General features: G+C 47.5%; 1 pseudogene; it reads right to left on the reverse strand.

Moving 5' to 3' along the window:
• LOC120694673 overlaps positions 1-7,725 on the reverse strand; it is an 11,620-nt pseudogene extending 3,895 nt beyond the window's left edge.
• Positions 7,726-7,963: the final 238 nt, after the last annotated feature.

Here is a 7,963-nt window from a genome sequence, read left to right on the forward strand (position 1 = left end):
CCTGATATAGGGCACCTATTAATCTAATTATATAAATATATCGACTACAGACGGAAGAAAGCGGTTCGGCTGTATTGTATCGATCTTGACCGAAGGGAAGGGGTCTTTAACTTAATTCGTAAGAGGAAAACGACTGTCTTTTTCCATTGGAAATGGGACCCGGCACTGCCTAATAAGTAAGTTATCGAACCTGTATATTTCACTTCTGCTGAGGAGAACTGGTTTCTAAGTACTGGCATCCAACCAGTTTGCTTTATCAGTTTGTTTTGACTTAGATTCACTTGATCTCTTCTTCAATTTCATTAATCTTTCCCCATACTTGGGTTTATCTTTTGTTCTTCTTCTGATTCCCAAAATCAATATCTTTTTCTTCCGCAAGGTATCTATGGATTTCGAGAAAGTGCTAACTTATTGATCAACTATCGCTTGAACTTGCTTTGGTGATTGCTCTTCCGATGGGAATAAGGACTTCAGGCACGGGAGGGTGAAGGAAGAGACAATAACTAGCTGACTTAGCGTCACCGATCACTGTTCTATATTCACTAAGTGAACGAAATGCTGATTGCTTGCTTGCAGCATTAGCCGCCCAACTATTATACCTTGCTCTCCCCAATCCTGGCAAGTGATTGATCAAAAAGTCTTCCATGAGCTCTTTGATTCCCTTACACCGCAAGAGCCTTCCTCAGAGAGCCCCCTGAGATAATCATCGCGAATCACTCCTCGAAGCTTACGAGGAATATTCGAATTCAATCTCTTGAGAGGCTATAAAGAGATCCATCCCACCGTCAGAGAGATATCACAATCACTTGAAATAAAACACTTCTGGCGGCCTTCCTAAAGTTCTCTCATGAGCATTTCTTTCCATCCAACGTGTTTGAGTGCGAATGAATTATACCATACTAATGAGTAGCTTAACACACTCCGGGCGATGTGGAAGGAAGCATGACATCTTTTGGTCATTCCTATAATGTTGAACTTGAGAAGTGGAATATACCAGGGAATATCCATCTTCTGATGAAACTCTTCTATCCATCGCTGCGCGCCTCATTCTTCATCTTATCCTCCTGGCGCATAATCTTACAATACGAGCTATGCTTCACCCCAAAATAGATCTTTCGATTATGCTTTTAGGCTCTATGCTACTTGATTGGTTTTGTCCCATATCTCACCTCATAAATAGAGTCTTCGATAGGTGCATGCTATTTCTAAACTACGCCATCTCTTACCAGCTTCTCTCTCGCTGCAAATGAAGGAGTCGGCTAAAATGTGTGATGAGAATAAAACTGTCTGTCTCAGACTCATCCATATCTCCATTCCTTCACAGCCGGATCATAGTGTGACTTGCCAAGCAAGAAGAGCCTAGTTCCTTGTCAAAGCCTAGAAGAAAGAGAAAGGAAAGATTGAGTTAAAGATTCATAAGGAAGATATAGGTTTCTTTGCTTGGATAGAACTGCTTCCAAAACACTACAATATACTATTGACAAATGCTGATCCTGATCAACAGTTTGGAAATAGACTCTGTTGGAATTGAAAGGGTAGAAGGTCTCAAGCCCTCGGCATTGTTGGAGAAGGTTCAGTGGGAGTAACCATAGCCCACTGACTTTTTCGTTGTCTACCTGTTCGCAGGTGCCTGATGTCTACCTGTCAAAATCTATACTTGTTTTAACTACTCGATTGCTTTAATGTCAGAACCAAGAAGCCGAGCTCGTTGATCGAATGGGAGGCTAGAGTGGGAAGGCCGGGGGTACAGTAAATAAGCTCACCCCAGGTTCAAGCATATCCATCTCTATAGACTACTTCCTCTCGTTATAGAGTGAGCCAGTATCTACCTTTACTTACGAAATCTCATGGAAGCAATCAATACTCGTATGAAACTTTCGTCACCGAAGTTAACCTAGGCTTCCTATCCAAGAACTATCCTGCCGAGAAGAAGTCAAAGGCACTCACTTACCACATTGCCTTACTCTTTCAACGTTTAATTAGTCAAAGCTTTTCACCATTCCTGATTTTAATGGAATACTTCCTATTTCCTGCACAGTCCGTGCCTTTACTGATTTCAAAATTCGGCTACTACACCCCGATTCGGGCTTATCTAGGATAAAAGCGGGGAACCTTCCCCTCACAGAAAGCTTCTATGAAAACTATCTATATTTCCTTCCTAACCCTACCACATTACTACAACTAAGTAAACAGATCAACCTTGCGAGTACTAAGTAAACAGATCAACCTCTCAGTGCTATTCCGGCGCATACACTATGAAACCAAAGCCTACAACAAGTATAGTAGTCACCAATGCCTTGCTTTACACATCTCTTGCTTGGTTACCTTGCTAACAAGCCTACTAAATCTATCAGCTTCAAGACCTCTTTATCACAAAGGTCTATGATCGAGCTTACCCATCTCTTCTCTGCTTTTCTTGGCATCTGCCTAAGATGTATAAACCTTAATTTCTTTGTACTGGCCTCCTACCCACAACTAAACTACTCCTTTCCTTCTCTCTCTTTTGGTGTCGTGGATACAGTCTCTGAGATTCCAGTTCTTCGATTTGGCCCCAGTCGTGAGGGTGTGTCAGATGCTTTGGTGCAAGTCGAGGCTTATTTACTTGATTAGATTTGGGCAGCACCATAGGTTGAGAGGTTTCTGAAGCCTGGACGACAGGCAACAGAGGGCAGTGGTTTACTTGATTTTCTAAGAACTAAGACTGGCGAAGGGAAAGGATGGATTGGAAAAAGAAGTACTCACCAAAAACTAGGATGAACCGACAGCTTCGAAAAAAGAAGAAGATTAACTTCCCCTACTACTTACTACTCGACGATTCGACCATTCATGGTTGGTGTGGCTCCTATTCCTCGATATGCCGGACCTTCTTCTACACTACCACAAGTAAGTTCGTAGCTTGCAAACTCCCGATTTGCCCATTATTTAATTAAACGCTGCGCGCCTTTGCTTTGAAAAAAGGTGCTTTCACCACAGACATGCCAGTAACTGACGAATTGGATGCTCCAGCAGTAGTTCCAGTTCCGAAGGGAAACAAAAAGTGAAAGTCCCGCTTGTCAACCATGCCTGAGCCCAAAGGAAAAGCAGTACCAATCCGCTTCAAAGCTTCAGTCCTAGCTAGCCTATCTTCGACGTCAGAACCAATTTCTTCAAAAGCTTTCTTCAGCTCGCCCTTGTGCTTACGCCAGCCTTTGTTCACTTGTCTCGGGCTTACTTCTAGACTTGGATGGACTTCGATCTTCATCTTTAGTAATACCTAACGTTGCTAGGGTCTTCCATGCTTATAAAGTATTAAAAAAAAGATTCATTTTTCCTAGTGTTTAACTTTTTCTCAAAGAAGATTTCTACAACCCATTTTCCTTGATACTGGAATCGAGCTACTTCCATTTTTTTAGGTAAAGATCAGGCGGGAAAGCTTACACCACCCATATTCTTCTTTATGTGGCTGACCTATTTGTTCACTTTTCACAAATCATGTAGCAATTTCGAAAGAGAGATCAGGATCAGAGCAAAGAAGCTGCGAAATGAGGGGAGGAGACTCAGCCTCCATAGTATAAGTTGCTATCCACTTATGCTTGGTTTGTGCTTGACCACGAAATCTTGCCTCCCACCATCATGAAAGACAGATAATGATGTCGATTTCTTACTGTCGAGACAGCCTATCCGAATCCAAATCATTCGACTTCCTCCTTTGCAGTGGCGAGGTCGTTGATTCCTATAAATCAAGATGTTTTGTTGCCTGCTTCTTTTTATGGGCCTTCTCTCTTGGATGGTATTATCCACTGGTATATTGTGAAAGTCTCTACAAAGACGAAAGGACCCCATGCCTTCTTTGAAAACGATATCCCTCTTCAACGCTTCCGCTAGCCCTAGACTCGGAATACTCAGCTTAAGAGATCCCCCTCTCCGGCCAGAGAGGATTTGAGTACAACATTGATTGCGGAAGATCTTTGTTCCTATTATTTCAAAGCCTAACTAGGCGCACAGCGGTGAGTGCGAGCTGCTTTCAAGAAATGCTGGAAAAGAGCCAGTAACGCTATCAGTGAATAGAGCAGGTGTAAAGTCCAGCTAAAGTACCATACAGCCCCACAGGTAAAGAGTATGAGTGGAGGGAAGTGTTCTGCTCTTACAGGTACTATGGAACTAGTTCCAAAGAACTGCTAGTGAGGAATGAAAGAGTTTCTAGTGATAGGTGCTGCTATGAGTTAGCATAGCCCCAAAGAAAGTAGTCTGCGATCCCCTTCGAAGTAAGTGAAAGGGCGGAGCGAGCAAACCGGATAGCCCCACAGAGTATCGGCGACGATTTCCCGCATACACCGAATTCAACCGGGATGAAATTAGGAGAAGAATTCGGCATAGAAGCGACTTTGATCTTCGACGACCGAGGCCGTTGGAAGTGCATGAAATAAGAGATGCGAGCAAGTATTGTGAATATAAAGAAAGTCCGGGTCACACCAAAATAGAGTGCTTGCAACTCAAAGATGAGCTCGAAAGAAGAGCCCGGCTGGGGAAGTTATATCAGTTCATCAAAAAGTATGTGAATGGCAAGGGAACAGGAAGGCTGGATGAAAGAGGCCTGAAGGACCCCCGCAGTGGAAATAGGGACCCCGGGACAAGGTAGGCTGAATAATAAGGTAAGAGAAGGAAAGGAGACGAACAATATCCATAGAGCCCCCCTATAATTCACGTAATCGCTGGGGGGATAGCGTCAGGAGGGGACACGAACAAAGGACGGCGACAGTATAGCACCAAAATGAAGTTCCCGATCATCCTTCAGGTCGACAAGAAAAGGCCAAGGGAAGGTAGCGTGATCAGCTTTTCGGATCAAGATTCTGAGGGCATACAGCGACCTCATGATGATGCGATAGTTCTTGTCCTGAAAATAGGAGGAAACAGAGTCAAACGTGTTTTGGTTGATACAGGGAGTTCGGCGGATATATTATACAAACGAGCATTCGATCAAATGAACCTAGAGCTGCGTCATCTAGGTCAGGTACGAACACCCCTAGTGGGATTCACTGGAGATACTCTGCAACCGTTAGGCAAAATTCCCCTAAGGGTCGAGTTCGGCCCGGTCTTCGGCAATGATAGACTTTCTGGTAGTTGACGCTCCTTCGGCGTATAATGCGATTCTGGGACGAGGAACGTTGAATGCGATAGGGGCGGTAGTATCTACATCCCATCTGATGATGAAATTTATCCCAACGGAAGCAGGAGTGGGAGTAGAGTCCGGTCACCATAAAATGGCGAGGGAATGTTATTTGATGTCTCTGAAGGGGAAGAAGGGGCATGTGGCAGCAGTTGAGAAGGAAGAGGTGATATAAGAGGATCCATGGGACGAACCAAGAGAAGGCGAAAAGGTAAACCGTTAGACCCCCGAAGCCAAGCAGAAGGAAAAGAAAATGAGTGAGCCGACTGAAGAAGTGGAAAAGTGGGAGCCGGGAAAATTCCTAAACATTGATTGCGGGTAGAAGAAGGGAAAGGCAGATGAGTGTGAGGGAGCCCTTTTCACCATTATTAATGAATCCATTAGACCTAGCTCTTGAAAAAGCAATGGAACATGCAAATGGGCAGCAACTCTTCTTTTACGCTAGGTATGCCGGTGATCTAGTGTTTAAGGTTTTGGATTTAGGACCTAGATGTCATCGAATGAATGCTCGGCATACTTGCTTTCGGAAGGAAGCTAATCTGAACACTGAATCCAGAAGAAAGAAGCTTTTCTATTTTTAGAGATGAATTCAAAGAGAGAAGGTTGTAGAAGGTAAGTAATCCGATGCGCGTTCAAATCCAACAAGAACGTCTAATGAAATGACGGAAGATGCATATTATTCTCTCGTAGCTGGGGCTAAGAACGATCCTCTTATCCAACTTTCTGTCTGTCCCAAAACCGAACCTTGGTACTGCTCTACTTCAGCATTCTACGACTGAATCCATTCTGGAAATGATGACTTGCCCACAGTAGAAGTTAGTGTCATTTTCCGCTTTTTAGGTGAAATTGGCTTTACTAGTCTCCTCTCTGTCTCTTTCCACTTCTGTCTTTCTAGTGAAAATCTCATAAGTGGAAAGAAAGCGGTAGTTTGAAGTGAGCCGCGCTCTCTCTTTCGGAATTCTGCACCTAGGTACCACTCTAGATTTCTTACTGGCTGACTCAAGTGCTAACTCATAGTGCATAGCATGTTCATAAGCCTTGTTCACACTATTAGGGTGTTGAGCAGTGACCATATACTTCACTTCCTCCTTTAAACCACTTAGAAAGAGGAAAAGAAAAACTTCTCAGTAAGATTAGGGTTTTCCAAGATCAGTCCGGCCTTTACTTTTTCAAACTTGCTCATATACTCCCTTACAGATCCAACCTGATGTCATTTTCTTAATTCATCAACTGGGTTACAGATTTGGATGCACAGAAACCTATTCTTGACCTCACTAATCAAGGTGTCCCTATTAGGATGAGGGTTACCGGTTACTGACCACATAACTCCTGTACCACTCACTAGTTTACAACATTGAAATAAGCGATTCTTTTTGCAATGTGTCTCTCAGCGTTTTTTTTTTCTCCTTGCGCCGCCCTCGGCTCATCATATTCATGAACGCCTTGATCGCCTTCACGACCTTGCCGGAGTCGGCGAGCTCGGGGAACGCGTAGAACGCGTGGATGGCCTCCGGGAACTCCACGACCTGTGCACGGCCTTCCCTTTCCGCTGCAGCATGGCGGCGTACCGCCGCTGCCAGTCCTGCAGCGGGTCCATCCCGCCGATCACCACCATCGCCGGCGGGAACGCCTCCGCCAGCTCGGGCTCCGGGCCGGCCTCGCCCGTCACGTGCGCGGCCGGGTGGTTCCGGGGCGCCCTCCGGCAGGAACGCCCGCCACGACCAGTCCGAGCGCCGCATGTTCACCACCGGCGCCACGCCCTCCAGCCTCAGCTCGGCCGGCGTGCGCTCCTCGCCGCCGAAGTACGGCTGCAGCAGGATGATGCCAGCGATGCGGATGGGGGTCCGGAGGGGGTGGCGGTGGCCGTCCAGCGCTGCGCGACGTGGTGGGTGAGGTTGCCGCCGGCGCTGTCCCCGGCGAGGAAGCAGCGGGAGAGGTCGATCGGGACGCCGAGGTCGGGGAGGCCGGCGTTCCCGAGGTACCGGAGCACGTCCACGCCGTCGTCGTAGGCGGCGGGGAACCGGTGCTCGGGCGCGAGGCGGTAGTTCACGGACACCACGACGGCGCCGAGCTCGCGGCAGAACCGGCGGCACATGCCGTCGAAGGGGGCCGACGCCGCGGAGAGCAGCGCGAAGCCGCCGCCGTGGAAGTAGACCAGCACGGGGAGCGCGGGCGCCGCGGGGTCGGCGCTGGACGACGACGGCGAGAACACGCGCGCCCACAGGCCGCGCGACGCGTCGACGGCGACGTCCGCGGACACGACGCCGAGCCCGTCCGGGCGCGCGCTGGCGCGGGCCTGGCGGTCGGCGAGCGAGAGCACGAAGCGGTTGACCGTGCCGTCGGGCCGCTCCGCGATGTCGATGGCGGTGACGAGGCCGAAGATGCGGAGCCGCACCGTCCACGGCAGCGCCGGCGCGCGCGGCGCCGCGGCTCCCGTTCCTTGCGTCTGCGTCATGCTGCCCTCTCTCTCTCTCTCTCTCAAGCAAGCTCCTGGCGTTGCAGTTGCCGACGATACCGAGCTCCTCTCCGGGCGTCAGAGTTGAGGAGTGATAGGCGTGGAGCAGATGGCAGGACGTCACGGCTTCTGGCTTCATGGAGGCAGCCGTCTTATGTATAAAAAAGCCTAACACCTTTTTTTAGATAAAAAGGCCTAGCACCTTGATTGCACGGAGGCACCGTCGTACTGTGAGCATGGTCTGAAAAGCATTTCTATTTTTGTTTGGTCTTGTTTGGTTTTGTAGCGACAGTGAATAGTAATAATTTTGACCATTAATTATGGTGTCAAATAAAATTAGTTTACAAAACTAACTTTATAAC

Source organism: Panicum virgatum, chromosome 2K (assembly GCF_016808335.1).
Source record: "Panicum virgatum strain AP13 chromosome 2K, P.virgatum_v5, whole genome shotgun sequence".
In the NCBI taxonomy this organism is placed as follows: Eukaryota; Viridiplantae; Streptophyta; class Magnoliopsida; order Poales; family Poaceae; genus Panicum; species Panicum virgatum.